This window comes from Gopherus evgoodei, chromosome 5 (genome assembly GCF_007399415.2).
Source record: "Gopherus evgoodei ecotype Sinaloan lineage chromosome 5, rGopEvg1_v1.p, whole genome shotgun sequence".
Classification (NCBI taxonomy): domain Eukaryota; kingdom Metazoa; phylum Chordata; order Testudines; family Testudinidae; genus Gopherus; species Gopherus evgoodei.
The window spans coordinates 25,540,818-25,557,208 of NC_044326.1; the positions used below are offsets into that span (position 1 = coordinate 25,540,818).

Consider the following 16,391-nt stretch of genomic DNA (forward strand, 5'->3'; position numbering starts at 1 on the left):
AACTAAGAGCATTCAGTGGACCAACATGAACGATAGGCTTAGAGAAACTCGTTCGCTGCATCTATTCAACATAATCCCTTAACTTTGGCTACTACTGTATCATAGAGTTTATAATGTCTGGAGTTCTTTCAGAGTAAAGAGTAAACTTCATTTTTTTTCTTACATTAAATAGTGTAAACGTTGTCCAGTGTTTTAGCTCTCCAGATCTTGACCTACATATTTATTATTTGTTATTAATAATAATTTATTTATATGAATGTGTTTTGTCTTTCTCCACTTAACACACATTTTATTTGTCTCTTTGCTAGTGAGGAAATATTTTTGTAAGTTTTATTTTTATATTCTTTTTGTCTGTTAAGAATATGACATTCAGGGCTGTCATGAAGAATGTTAACTTCAGTTTTACACTGATGTCAGAATCAGGAAGGGGGATGTGCGGGGGTTGTTCCATCTGGACTTCTGTAGTCCTGACTCTCCTGGTGCAGGAAGTATGGACTGGCTGAGAGGTGAATGTGCCAAACTGAGTGGAATTTTGAAGATTCTGGCTCTCAGACAGCAATGACTTACAATGTTTTTTTTCCTGTAGTAAATTACCTTGTAGTTGTAGGGCAGTGGTTCTCAAAGTTTTGTATTGGTGACCCCTTTCACATAGCAAGCCTCTGAGTGTCACCCCCCCCTTATAAATTAAAAACACTTTTTAATATATATTTAATATTATTATAAATGCTGGAGGTGCAAAACGGGGTTTGGGTGGAGGCTGACAGTTCACGACCCCCCATGTAATAACCTTGTGACTCCCTATAAATCCCGACCCCCAGTTTGAGAACCCCCAAGGGTATTATGCATGTTACTTTGTCTTTTTCCTTGACTCCTTATGCAGTCCCATTTTTTATTTTTATGGAATTTCTGCATGGCAGCATTTCTCATTTGTTGTTTGTTATGGCATCATACTAAATAGGAAGCTTTGACAGCCTCTGGTTTTTGTAGTAAGCTTGTAGGATTTCTCACTCACAGTAGCATGCTACCTGAGGACTGTGCGGCCAATATTCTTGCCTTTACATTAGTAGGCTCGTCTTTACATTAATAACAACAAAGGCAAAATACATAGGGAAAATTTCCTGGCATAACTATAGCAAGAAAATAATGTTCTTCTCTAGCTATTCCAGAATAACTCCTTCTTTAGACTCTCTACTCCTAAATAAAAGCATCTTGAATCCAGGATTTCAGAACAGCTATCTCACTATAGCTATGCCAGTTAATGTCCTTGAGTTGACAAGCCTGAAGAGGTTCTGTGGGAAATGGATATGTTGGTGAGTGTGAGAGAAACACAGACTGGATGAGTAGTAAAAGAATGTGAGTGAAAAAATAGGAAGGAGTGGGTGTCTGAGTAGGTAGCCTTGTTGATGAGATGGGAAAATTTTGGCACAGAACTCTTCTTATCCCTGGGTCCCTGTCCCTGCATAAACACGTCCTAGTATAAGAATCTAGCTCCAATTTCTATTACTTATCCATGTTGAAGGTAATTTTCAATTGGTGAAATTCAACCAGAGCAGAAGACCTTATGTCCCACTTCAGCCTTTAAAGGGCAAATACTATTAGGGCCCTGATCCAAAGCCCACTAAAATTAATTGGAGCCTAAGGGTCCCAAGGCTTTCATCCAACTTAAGCTTAAGGGGTGAATAAAATGGTGCACAGAGCCTTCTTCCCAGAGTACATTTTATCCAATATGTTAAAATGTTAGATTGCGGAATGCTTCTAACAGGGCTGCTAGCTATATCAACTATATATCAGTCAGAACAACTGCTGTATGCCCAACTCACCAAAGGAGAAAGGTAGCGGAGAGGCCAAAAGAAACGCTTTAAAGACACCCTCAAGATAAACATCAAAAGATGTGGCATCGACACCACACACTGGGAGACAGCAGCTCAGGACAGGGATAACTGGCGAAGACTTGTCAGAGAGGGAATGTCAACTTTTGAGGAAAATCGCCTTGCCCTGGTCACAGAAAAATGCCAGAAAAGAGAGGAAAGACAACTGTCATGCAGCAATCACAGCCCAACCCTGTCTTCCAACACTACCTGCAGTGTCTGCCAACGAGCCTGTGAGTCAAGGATTGGACTCTTTAGCCACCAAAGGACCCATGAAAACTAAAACCTTTGAAAGAGATCATTCTCAACCTTGAGAGATCGCTGACTATATATCAGTCATCAATGCTGGTCTTAAAGGGGCCCCGTCAAGTTAAAATTTGCATGTTCTTTAAACAAACACAACCAACACTTTGTGTTTCTAACAACTGCTTAGATTGTTAAAAGCGAATGAATTTAAAGAATTCAAGTCTTCACTTATGCATTTCATTCTCTGATTCTCCAGTGCTAGAACAGTGTCACAGGCAATGCAGTGCAATGTTTAGATCCAAGCAAACAGTTTGCTTTGAATTAAAAATGAAAATTTTGATAACGTTTCTAACAATATTGGGCTGTTCAAGGCTCTTATTCTGCAGTTTGTTATGGCTGGATTTTTTTCATTTGTGTGGAGCCCCATTGATTTTAGTCCTGTCATATACAATGAACTGCAGGATCAGGGCCTGAATCTTTACTTTTAATAAATGGAGAAACAATCTTGTAATTTGAGTTTAAACACTCTGTTTCTCTCTTGAATCAGGCTGATGGGAATAGTAAGCTATGTGCAGAAACATCATTTCATTTTCTGATGTCAGAAGAGTTTGATCTGCTTGGAATAATCACTGTAGAAATATGTCAAGGAGACAAACCTGTCAGTCTGTTCCCCATAATACGGAAAGCACAGTTCTGAAAACTGGTTTTCGTTTCACGTATTGGCATGGCAGGAAGAAAGCAAATTATTTTGTTAGCTTTCATATGGGACATTGGTCTAGCGGGAGAATGCCTTGTGCCTCATGTAGATACTATAGGTATGTACGGTAGGAGCTCTTTCTTGTCTTTGCATTTTATAGCCATCACTTATAAAGCTCTCCTTTTGAGAAAAAGAACTTGTTCAGATGCTTTCCTCCTGGCCCCCAGGGTAATCTGCTTTTATTTTCACAGTAGCTTTAGTAAAAAAAAATTTCCTCCTACATAACCTGCTTTTTCATTCACTGCTGTTCTCTTCCTCTTCACTCATGATAAATATCAGCCTCCTGTGTCAAATGCAGTTAAGCCTTTTCCAGTATGTAGTGCATTCGAAGTTTTCTCTGTTATATAATGTACACTTTCTCCACTGAGATTGTCCTTATAAGACTGAGTTAGTGACTTAGATGTTTGGGAGTAGGGTGTGGTATCAAAATGATTATAAGAATTTATGTGATGTGATTATTATAATCTTATATGGATTTATATTTGTATTCAGATTACGCTACATGGCCATAACTTCATATTTATTTAAACGTGTAGCTTTTATTACTGTTGACAAACATGCCTTTTTTTGTCTTTCTGAATTCAATATAATCTTTGTATATGAGGATATCAGGCTGTACATTATATAATTAACAGATACCATGCAATGTCTGTGTTTAATGGAATTTCTCTAAGTGTGGGTACAGCTAGAAAAGCGACCCTAAAAACCGTATCACTTTTCTCAAGGTATCTGCTCTGTGTGTGTCCAAGTAATAGTTTTTTTAATAATAAACCTCTAATGTTCACACTAGCAAGGGTTTCAGCTGTGCTCTTAGCGTCAGGCCTCCATCACCCTTCTACCTTTCATTCCATGGGAAAATGCTCAATGGATAGACCCCTTTGGGGTTCTAAAAGTATTGTGGTTCTTCTGTCCAGGGGGCTGGGGTGCAGAGGCCATGTAGTGGGGCATTAGAACATCTCTGCATGCTGTGGATCTATGTAGCAGCACCCAGGAAGTGGGACTCATACATCCCTGGCAGTGTGGCTCCATTGTCTTGGATTGGGTGAAAAGAGATATGGCACATGCCAGGGCAGACTAAAGTCTGCAGTAATGGCCATGTTGGTACCTATAAAGGTGGAGAGGAGTCTGTCCTCAACATCTATGGAGATGCTGAGTACGAAACGCCAAGTGAATGGCTCTTGCCAAGTGATTGAGAATTTGGTCCTTGTTGAATTATTTTCACTGGCTGGGTATAAGAGACAGAATTCATTCGTGTGTGACCACTCTCCTCTACTCCTGCATGAATTTGCATTGTTGGTACTTAAAAATCACCTCCTCACTTGCCAACTGACCAACTCTGATATAGAAGTTGGAAAAAAATAGACATGGAACTTGATGTCTTTTGTTTTTAGTTATTTTTGTGACTAACCAAACTGTTAGTTAATCTGGATGATATTTCAAAAAAATGAAAATAATATAGTGTTGCCACATTTAATGGAGAAAAGAGTGTAGTAGTTAAAGTCAGAGAGAAGCCAAGTTGATGAGTTAAGGGTAATTAAAATACTAATCCTTCAAGCTCTGTGCTGCATGGTCATTTGTAACCACTGGAAAGATATTAATGGCTTCTTTAACAAAAGAGGTGTTGGATTTAGTTTTCCCCTTGCTTTGTGTGTTGCTGTTACACATTCCCTTGTACACTCTCTGTCACTTTCCAGGTGCTTATGATATGCCTGAAATATAGTTCAGGAAATCTTGGGATGGTAATCTTAACAAAAATAGTCTTTGTGCTGAGACACATCCCAGACCATTGTCCTGATAGAAGTGTTTGGACTGCATATTCATGATTAAAAAGCAGTACCTTAACTGATTGATTGACCACGTGGTAGAAGAGATAATAGGATTCACAGGCTGCCTGATTCCCATCACAGAACAAATCTCTGATCTGTTTGTATGTAATAGTTAAACAAGCTTAGGGCTCAGGCTTCCAGTCACCAAATATATTCTTTTCCTCCCTTCCTTCATACCCTTTTTACCCTAATCATTTTTTCAAAATAAAGCCATTTATTTCTTCAGTCACTACTCTTTCTGATAAAATATCTTAGTAAAATAAATGTAAAATATCTATCCTCTGAAGCAGTTTTGTATTTGGTTGGTAGAGGGATACATTGGTGGAAGAATTTTTCACTGAATGATAGCCTTAGCTTTGCTGAGACATAATTACTATCTGAAGCCAAGATTCCGTGTTTGTTGTTTGCTGGCCTTGTTGTTGTGCTTTTACAATTCCATGTCTCCGCTTCATCCCTGTCGTAGCTGATGTTCTCCTTTTCTTGAAATCTGCTGACCTGATGCAGCAGCAGAGACTTGAATCAGAAGACCTGAGAGAAAATGTGGAAATTTAAAATCCTGGGTCTCTGAACACTGCTTTTTGTGAAGCACATCTCCAGTATAAAATAGCACTCATTATGGTGATGTAAAGTAGCAATTTATCACTAGAAACAGTGTTGAGAAAAATAGCCACTGTTACTGAGAGACTTCTAAGGTAAATGAAGATGATCTGTATAACACATACCCTTCAAGTCTGTTGAATCATGTCCTGTTTAGAGTGCAGCATAAAAAGTACTTTAAAAAATTGATATAATATCTTAAGAACATAAGAACGACCATACTGGGTCAGACCAATGGTCCATCTAGTCCAGTCTTCCGACAGTGGCCAATGCCAGGTGCTTCAGGGTGAATGAACAGAACAGGCAATCATTGAGTGATCCATCCCCTGTCGTTCACTCTCAACTTCGGGCAATCTTGGCTGTAACCAAACACAAAAACATTAGATATGGATCTTCATGTACTAAACTGATAAGCCAATCATCATGTCACATTCTTAATTTTTTTTTGGTTAGCGGTCTTCTTCCTTTTCCCATCCCAAGCTGTGATATCACTATCTCCTGCATTCTGCCTTGTCTTTCCAGTCCCACAAACTGTGTGTCTTCAAGGGGTCTGGAAGGGGTTCTGCGGAAATTGGCCTGGGTCTGAAATGCATGTTTATGAGCATTTTACTTTAATTTTCCTCTCACTACCCTTTTATTACCTTTTCTCGCTATTTTACATATGCCTTTTGTCACTACAGCTGTCCTTCTGCACGAAGGAGTGAACTGAGCTCCCTTTAGTGTTTCATTAATGTCAATCCTGATCATCTGGTAGATGTTGTTGAATGACACAAGGCTGACCTCCTCCCACAGATGATCTGTAATGCCCTGTGCATCTGCCATGTTGGTGGGTGAATGACAGAGCCTGAAACTGGAAAGCATATTTCCCACTGGGTGCTTCCTTTAGGAAACTAAGCTGTTCATATGAAAGAACGTTTGTGTTCTAAGGTTTTAAGGCCAAAAGGGACCGTTACAATAATTAATCTGATTTTCTGCAAAACAGGCTGTAGAACTTCACACAGTAATTCTTCCATCAAGTCCAATAACTTGTAATTGAACATGTAGAAAGGCACCCACTCTCAATTTAAAGACCCCAAGTGGTGGAAAATCTACTTCTTCCCTTGGTAAACTAATTCAGATGGTTAATTATTCTCATTGTTAAATGGTTCAAAAAGTCTCTTAGTTGGGATAGGCAATGTGACCTCCTGGATAGAGCACTGGACTAGTACTCTTGGCACCTTGGTTCTGTTCCTAGTCCTGCAATCAGTTTGTTATCTTATAATGGGGAAAATGATACTGAGCTCCTTTGTAAAGTGCTTTGGGCTTCACTGATGAAAAGTGCTATGGATAATCTATGTGGTGTTATGATTATTAGTAGCAGTAGTCTGGCTAATTTACTGCAAAGAAAAATAAACCTCCCATGTTGCAAATGTGAGTTAATGGAGAAAGAAATTATCATGCATGTATTGAATATATTGATGATCAAAATCTTTAACTGGAGAACTCTTTACATTGTGCAGCAATTTTAGACAAATAAATTGTTCTCACTGTTGTTTAGAAAGAAGAAAAATCAGTGGTCTTGCTGCCTGGCTTATCTGGTTTAGGCTGCGGTAACTCATTAGAAGATTCTAAAGTATGCAGGATTACAAAGATGGGAACCTGTCTTGTCAAGTTAAATATGGTGCACTGTGATTCTACTGTAAAACTAATATGTGGACAATCTAAAGACACTCTACTGTAGTTGGACAAATTATCTGACTTGTTTACCTTTATGGCAATTTAAAAACATAGCAATTTTTAAAAAAGTGAAGTACAGACAAAATTGCTCCTGGCTTCTTTATTCATTATATGTTTTTTCCAATTTGTGTGGATTCAAAATTAAACATTATTTATTTACACCTCTACCTTGATATAACGCTGTCCTCGGGAGTCAAAAAATCTTACCACGTTATAAGTGAAACCGCATTATATCGAACTTTCTTTGATCCACAGGAGTAAGCAGCCCCGCCCCCCAGAGCACTGCTTTACCGCGTTATATCCAAATTCATGTTATATCAGGTCACGTTATACCTAGGTAGAGGTTATTCTGTGATTTAAATATTCATTAGCTATTCAAATACAGTGCAACTATTTGACCACAGATATATGGTCACTCCAGACTTGTCACTCTGGACACGTCTCTTCACCTCAGTATACCTACTAATAAAAACACAATCAGCGCGATCAAGAAGTGGATCTGACAATTCATTTCTCATGATCGTTCATTGATATAATCAGCATCCCTTGCTATGTCTTAGGGTCTGATTCTGAGAGTTGTGGCTAACAAGTACATAGATAAGACTAATTATGAAAATTCATCAGTACAAATATGTTATTTTGTTCCATTTTATTTCCATTATGCAGCACCCCATGAGACAAAAGAAAAGAAGATTCTGACTCAAAGAATTTTTATGGGCATGATTCTGAGAGTTGCTGAGCTCCCATTGAAATCATGTGTCCGATCCTTCATTCTTTGTAGTTGACAAAAGCAGGATTGGACCCATAGATGGTAAGTTGATAGATATCTGACCTGCATATTTCATACAGTATCATGCACACCTAAATACTATATAAATAATGTGGAACAAAATAGCTTGTTAATTATTTATGTTGCCAGATATTTATAATCAGTGTTATCTATGCACTTATCAGTTTTATGTTTCAAGTTAGAATATCTTTTTACAGTATAGGAGACTGATGATCCTAATTACAGTCAGAGCACAATCCAGACAGGTATTAAACAAGTTCTTCATCTCCCAAAGCCGTTCAGTCTTGACCTATAGCCAAAAACCAATTAATGACTATTCGTTTAACTGCAGTATGCACCATTGTCAAATGAGAAGTTAATACATTTGGTGTACATACGAACAACCCATGGGTCAGAACAGTGTTTCATCCCGTCCAGTATCCTATCTTTCTGTGGTGGCCAGTGCCATATATTTCAGAGGGGATGAACAGAACAGGGCAGTTTGTCGAGCAATCCAACTCCTGTTGTCCAGTCCCAGCTTCTGGCAGTCAGAGGCTAAGGGAAACCCAAAGTACGGGGTTTGCATCTCTGGCCATTTTGGCTAATAGCCATTAGTGGATTTATCCCCATGAACTTACCTAATTCTTTTTTGAACCTAGTTATACTTTCGACCTTTTCAACATTCCCTGGCAACAAGTTCCACAGGTTGACTATGCATTGCGTGAAGAAGTAATTCCTTATGTTTGTTTTAAACCTGCTGCTTATTAATTTCATTGGGAGACCCTTGGGTCGTGTGTTTATGTGAAGGGGTAAATAACACTTTCTTAATAACTTTCTCCGTACCATCCATGATTTTATAGACCTCTGTCATATCTCCTTTCCCCCCCCCACTTAGTTAACTTTTTTCTAAACTGAACGGTCCCCGTCTTTTTGATCTCTCCTAATCTGGAAGTTGTTTCATGCTCCTAATCAATTTTCATCACCTTCTCTGCATCTTTTCTGATTCTAATACGTCTTTTCTGAGATGGAGCAAGTAGAACTGCATGCAGTATTCAAGATGTGGGTGTACCATGGATTTATATAGTGGCATTATGTTTTATTATCAATCCCTTTCCTTAACGTTTCTGACATTCTGTTAGCTTTTTTGACTGCCCCTATATATTGAGCAGACAGAGGACTACCCACAATGACTTCAAAATCTCTATCTTGAATAGTAACAGCTAACTTAGACCCCATCATTTTGTATATATAGTTGGATTTATGTTTTCCAATGTACATTACTTTCATTTATCAACACTGAATTTCATCTGTCATTTTATTGTCCAGTCACCCAGTTTTGTGAGATCCCTTCGTAATTGTTGACAGTCAGCTTTGGATTTAATGACCTTGTATAATTTTGTAGTGTCTGCAAATATGCTGCCTCACTGTTTACCCCTTTTTTCAAATAATTTATGAATATGTTGACCAGCACAGGTCCCCATACAGATCCTTGAGGGACCCCCGCTATTTACCTCTCTCCATTCTGAAAACTGACCATTTATTCTCACCCTTTGTTTCCTGTCTTTTAATCAGTTACTGATCCATGAGAGGACCTTTCCTCTTATCCCATGACTGCCTACTTTGTTGAAGAGCCGTTAGTGGGGGATCTTGACACAGGTTTACTGAAAATCCAAGTACACTATATTCACTGAATCTATAGTCTATATGTTTTTGACCCTCTCAAAGAATTCTTATAGATTGTTGAGGCACAATTTCCCTTTACAGAAGCTGTATTGACTTTATCCCAACATATCGTGTTCATCCATGTGTCTGATAATTCTGTACTGTAGTTTCAATCAGTATGCCTGGTACTGAAGTTAAGCTTACCAGCCTGTAATTGCTGGGAGCCTTTTTTTAAAAATACGGCATTACATTAGCTATACGCCAGTCATCTGGTATAGCGGCTGGGTTTAAGTGATAAGGTACATATCATACCACAGTTAGTAATTCTGCAATTTCATATTTGAGTTCTTTCAGAACTCTTGATGGAATACCATCTGGTCATGGTAACTTATTCCTGATTAATTTATCAATTTGTTCCAAAACCTTCTCTATTGACACCTGTAATTGGGCCTTGTAGGTTATGATTATTCACGAGTCAGATAAAGTTAGTGCACTCTTGTCAATATCTTTGTTGTTAGAAGGTTACAGTTTGGCATTAGGTTGTGGGGAATCTTCTTCTGCATAACTAGCTGAAGAAGAAAAACAAGTGGCTGCAGACAATGGAAGAGTCTTGGTGGATCCTGGGGCCTGACTGAGGGCTTGTCTACATCAGAAAGTTGCAGCGCTGGTGAGGGAGTTACAGCGCTGCAACTTTGAAGGTGTACACATCTGCAGGGCATCACCAGCGCTGCAACTCCCTGTTTGCAGCGCTGGCCGTACTCCCGTTTTGTCTCGGGTGTAGAGGATCCAGCGCTGGTGATCCAGCGCTGGTAATCCAATGTAAACACTTACCAGCGCTTTTCTTGACCTCCGTGGAAGGAGGAAGCCTCTGGTAATCAAGCTGATCTCCTTTCCCGGTTTGCTCTCTCGTTCCCGGAACCCCGAGCAAGCAGGTAAGGAGAACCGCTTGCTCGGCGGTTCGGGGAACGAGAGAGCAAACCGGGAAAGGAGACCAGCTTTGCCGCGGTTTGCTCTCTCGTTCCCGGAGCCACCCTGCAAACCGCAGGGAAGGAGAACCGCTTGCTCGGCGGTTCGGGGAACGAGAGAGCAAACCGGGAAAGGAGACCAGCTTCACTGCGGTTTGCTCTCTCGTTCCCGGAACCCCGAGCAAGCAGGTCTCCTTCCCTGCGGTTTGCAGGGTGGCTCCGGGAACGCGAGAGCAAACCGCGGCGAAGCTGGTCTCCTTTCCCGGTTTGCTCTCTCGTTCCCCGAACCGCCGAGCAAGCGGTTCTCCTTCCCTGCGGTTTGCAGGGTGGCTCCGGGAACGAGAGAGCAAACCGCGGCAAAGCTGGTCTCCTTTCCCGGTTTGCTCTCTCGTTCCCCGAACCGCCGAGCAAGCGGTTCTCCTTACCTGCTTGCTCGGGGTTCCGGGAACGCGAGAGCAAACCGCGGCGAAGCTGGTCTCCTTCCCCGGTTTGCTCTCGCGTTCCCGGAACCCCCCTTGAAGCCGCCCAACAGCGCTGCAGTGTGGCCACATCTAACACCACTTGCAGCGCTGGTTGCTGTAAGTGTGGCCACTCTGCAGCGCTGGCCCTATACAGCTGTACTAATACAGCTGTAACAACCAGCGCTGCAAAATTTTAGATGTAGACATGGCCTGAGAGCCCACTGAGGTCAAATCAGAGACTCCCTTTAACTTCATTAGGGTTTGGACTGGAGTAGTCTAATCGATTTAATCCTTTCTTTGGTTAAACATCATCTCTTTTAATAGAGTTTAAAGGGTTCAGCTTAGTTCTGTTACATCAGAAATCAGATTTCCCTGATATAGTGTCAGTTTCCAGCAGAGAATGCATGAAGACCACAAGCATCAAAGATTTGAAATTTTTCTCCAGTAATAGTGGTGTCATCCTAGTTACTAGTGGATATTTGTCCACATCTAAAAATCAACACACAACTAATCATGACTGAAAGCCTCCGCTCAAAACTAGCATAACAGAGATGATGTATAATGAGGTCAGAATTCATAATGCATGACGAAGCTTGTGTGGAGAAGCTTGCACACTGCCTAGCTCCATCTGGAGCAATCAGACCATAAAGTCAATCAAGCACTAGATTAATCCAAAATCTTAAATTAACTGATAAAAAAGAAATTATTTACTAATTTAAAAAAAAGTTAGGTTGTAAATTTATGGAATACGATGACCTAGAATTGTGGAAACCCTATTTACTATGCGTACAGCAACATTTTTGCTCATAGGGATACTTTCATTAGAAACACATCACATTTTTGTGACAGTCCTTGGGAGACTATAGTAAAATTATTCCTAGAGCACTCATTAGGACAATTCAAACTATGTAATGTAAAATCATGTAGCAGTTCTCAATTCCTTAAAGGTTAAGTAAAGGGATTAAAATCTATCAGTGTGGCTCTTTCTTTCAAGGGAACAGGCATCTGATTCTATTTCATATATGAAATGTTTTCAGTTCTCAAAATTGTGTGTAAAGGTGCTTTTATTGTAATACCTGTTGAATGGCAAGACACTCAGTCTTTTCTAAGCATTCTAATAGTTTGAGGACTTGTCCTAGTTTTCTTCCATTCACCATCTGTCAGCTTTCCGTAAGCCATGCTGTCTAATAATTAAGGGTCTGGTTGGCACTGGATATAATTTATTAGCCTTGGCTTTATCTGTAGCTTGGCTGAAGTTAGATTTTTTTTTATGTCCTTGATTAGCTTGCTATGTAGAGCTTGTGTTTACAATAAAACAGGATATAAAATTGCATTGCACTAATACTATGCTAGGTGTTAAAATGAGAGTCTAAATTCAGTTATCATGCTTCACAGCTACCTGCAGATGTTTCAGAAACATATCTAAGTTGTTCCCTTAAAAATAAATATATAGTTTTTTTTAATGTAATTGCAGGTTTCACTTTTACATGGTTAAATTCCTGCTAGACACGATATAATCACACAAAAAAGTTAGATTGATTAAAGGCTTTGAGGCTACATAGATCCAGACCTTCTTTGGAATTAGGTATGTTTCCACATCATGTATTTTCTTCCAAATATTTAAAGCTAATAAACAGTGTATAATCTAAACCTTTGTTGTTAGCAGTTAGTCTCACTTCTGTATAAAGAAATTGCATCTCTCCTAGTTCCTAAATTCTTCTTTCATACAATATTTTAATGTGACCTTGAAATTAACTAGTATAATTTTTCCTAGTCCATTTATAAGATTGTATATAATGATTAGGGCACTGCAGTTGTTTAACACTGTAGTATTTCATGATTAGTCCTACACACTCTGTTGAAATTCTGAGGAGGATTGGTCCTATGGTTAAGGTACTAGATAGGGGCACGAGAGACCTGGGTTCTGTTCCTTGCTCTGCCAAATTCTTCCTGTGTAATCCTGGGCAAGTCACTTAGGGCAAGAATTTCCAAAGTGATTTTAGGGTGTTTCAGTTTTTGGTTTCCCAACTTGTAATACTGTAACGAAATCCTTATTTTTCAGAGGGATGAGTGTTTAGCACTTTCTTTAAAGGAGCATGCTTTTCAGACTCTTCTGCAGAGCACCCAAAAATAAGGGTACCTAAGGTACACAGATTGCCCGTCTTAAAATAAATGTCAAGAATAACTAGTCACTTTTGAAAATCTTGACTTTGTAATCTTTCTGTACCTCAATTTCCCATCTGTTAAAAGTGGGTAATACTTCCTTTCATAGAATTATAGGGCTGGAAGGGAACTTGAGAGGTCGTCTAGTCCTGTCATCTTTCCTTGCCTGTTTAGATAGTTCCTGCCTTGAAGAAATAATCTAATACAGTAGAAGGGAAAACCTTTCTTAGAGATGCTTAAAATGTTGATGTGACTTTTTGCTGTGTGTTGGGTTGTGTCTCAGTGATTATGGGAAATGTATATTGAGTTGGGACGTGTTTGAGTTCTTTCATCCTTGATTATTGCTAGATGCAGCTCTACACATAGGCATCAGTGTTGGAAAATACAAGTGGGGCTAATGCTGTACATCATTGGTTCTAAACTAGGGGTCTCCTGGGGGGCTCTGAGCAAGTTTCAGGGGAGCTGCCAAACATGGCCAGCCTTAGACTCATTGGGGCCCAGGGTAGAAAGCTGAAGCCATGCCACATGGGGCTGAAGCCAGACTCCTGAGCCCCATCACCCGGGGCAGAAGCCGAAGCCTGGGCTACTGTAGCTTTGCGGGAGCCCCATTGCCTTGCTTTCTACCCCCTACCACCGGTCCTGGCTTTTATATGCAGAAAATCAGTTATTGTGGCACAGACTGGCCGTGGAGCTTTTATAGCATGTTGGGGGGGCCCTCAGAAATAAAAAAGGTTGAGAACCCCCGCTGTACGTCATCTTTTGAGACGGAGAATGCTTAGACATATCAGTATTGTTCAGATTAATGCAATACTCTTTTATTACCTTTTGAAATATCCTGACTTATTGCTCATCATCACTATTTATATTAGGCCCATGAGTCCTTTTAAGCACTTAAATAGGAAATATGCTAACACTGTTACAGTGAAAATTTTTAGCCACCATTTAAAAGCTGATTTTTCAGTAGTTATCATACTTAATCTTGAGTGAATCTTAGATGTCACTTTGTGGCAACTTGAGGCAAGTTTTGAGTTTTTAATGATTACCAATCCTTGTCTATCTTGTTTTGAGTAAGATGGATGTTGGCCCCAGTCAAAAGAGCACAGTCATAATACTACTAAATAAATCCATGGTGTACCCACATCTTGAATACTGTGTCCACTTCTGGTCGCCTGATTTCCAAAAGGATATAGTGGAACTTGTTGTTATGACCAAAAGTGTGATGGCGTTTAAAAAAAAACTCTTGATGAGTTAATGGAGGCTATGTCCCTCAGTGATTGTTAGCTAAGATAGTCATGGATGCAGACCCATACTTGGGGTGACCCATAACCTCTGTCAGAAACTGTGGGGCAGGGGGCAAAGATAGGTGTGAATCAGAACTGCATTGTTCAGTACACTCACACTGGAGTTCTGGTACAGGCCACTGTCAGAGACAGGATACTGGGCTAGATGGGCCATTAATTTGACCCAGTATGACAGTTCTTATATTCTAGTGAAAGACTCCATTCCTGTTGATGCAGCAAAGAATCCTGTGGCACCTTATAGACTAACAGACGTTTTGGAGCATGAGCTTTCGTGGGTGAATACCCACTTCCTCAGATGCATGTAATGGAAATATCCAGGCATATTACATGCATCTGAGGAAGTGGGTATTCACCCACGAAAGCTCATGCTCCGAAACGTCTGTTAGTCTATAAGGTGCCACAGGATTCTTTGCTGCTTTTACAGATCCAGACTAACACGGCTACCCTCTGATTCCTGTTGATGTCCGTGGGAGTTGGATTGGACCCATAATCCATCTTTTTCTATCTTTTTAAATATATTTTTATTTTGTAGTGTATTTGGGTGCTTATGAAAGATGCAGTTGTCCCTATAACACACTGCTACTGCTCCTCTTTCTTATTTTCAAGGGATCACTTCTAACCATGAGTAGTTCATGGATCATTCAAGTCTTTGACTACTCTGAGATGCAGCAAGAATTCCATTTGTGATAACTGTATTGTGATGTAGACCAGTGGTTTTCAAACTGTGGGTTGCGACTCAGTATTGAGTCACAGAATGTAAGGCACTGAGTCGTGGTGGCTCTGGTCAGCACTGCTGCCCGGGCCTTTAAAAGTCCCATTGATGGTGCTGCCCAGCTAATGCAGGCTAGTGCCTACCTGTTATGACACTGTGCTGTGCCCCGGAAGGGGCCAGCAGCAAGTCTGGCTCCTAGGCGGGAGGGGCTATGGGGCTCCCTGCGCTGCCTCTGCCCCAAGTACTGGCTCCGCACTCCCACTGGCAGGGAACCAGCCAATGGGAGCTGGCGGAGGGGGAGACAGTGCTTGTGGGCGAGAGCTGCACGGAGCTGCTTGCATGCCTCTGCTTAGGAGCTGGACCTGCTGCTGGCCGCTTCCGGGGCACAGTGCGGTCCATGGTGCCAGGACAGGCAGAAACCCTGCCTTAGCACCCTCACTGTGCTGCTGCGCGGGAGCTGCCGGAGGTAAGCCCATGCCCCTATCCCCTGAGTCCCCCCATACCCAGAGTCCCTTCCTGCATCCAAACTCCTCATCCTATTGCCAATAATTTTTTTTTTACACAACCATGTTATCAGCGACTTAAAGTGTGAGAGCCTGCCACTATACAAGTCAATGAGAGTTTTTTCCTCTTCTCACCTCTGTTTGAAAGATCTGAGAAACTAAGTATATTCAGAGAGCCTTATTTTCAGTGGTGGTATGTGTGATGCTGGCAGGCCAGATACCAGCTCACGCCAAGGCCCTTAGGCCTTGCTGGACACTGACGAATGTATAGCTGGAAACCGGTCACGCTCACCTGTGTTAAGCATTGTTATAATAGATTTTACATTGATAAGAATGTATTTAGTCTGTATCTCTATCTTACTCATAATAACTGTATTATATGTTTATAAGGTAATATTTTATGTGTTTGCTCTGTAACTATAGAAGTGTTTGCTAAAACTGTAAAACCCCACAGTCAGGAGAGAAGCATTACCAAGTGTGAAATACTAGTTTACCACAAGAAGTGTCATCTTCTGCCCAACCAAAAAAGGTTGTTGTGGTACATCAGTGGACAAATGACTTTGTTGATTGTTTTCCCCAGGCTGCTGAAGAGGGGACAGGCACAAACGCTCATCACATCACATCTTGATCACTGGCAAAAAGGAGTAAAAATACCTGTCAAGAAGAAATTGTCATTGCTGTGGTGCCTGGAATTTGAAAAAGGCAATATTTCTAGGCATAAGCAGGGGACCCACAAACTGCTTAGACTGAGTTAGCCTTAAAGGATATGTGGAACTTGTACATTTCAGTAGGTTCTATTACTTTTTGGAGCCTAAGACTGTAACTCATTTGTGTGTGTGTATGTT

At 40.6% G+C, this 16,391-nt stretch overlaps 1 protein-coding gene across 2 annotated transcripts in view; it reads left to right on the top strand.

Annotated features, from left to right (window-relative positions):
• The window catches only part of JAKMIP1 (janus kinase and microtubule interacting protein 1), a 275,429-nt gene that overhangs the window by 6,419 nt on the left and 252,619 nt on the right, over positions 1 to 16,391 (top strand). Inside the window, exon 2 of one of the 2 annotated variants that reach the window (XM_030563329.1) lies at positions 7,677 to 7,821. The exons of the other annotated variant lie outside the window; for it this stretch is intronic. The gene's annotated coding sequence lies outside the window, so the exon portion shown is untranslated. The remainder of the gene's footprint in view (positions 1 to 7,676; positions 7,822 to 16,391) is intronic. 2 annotated transcript variants of the gene reach the window in all.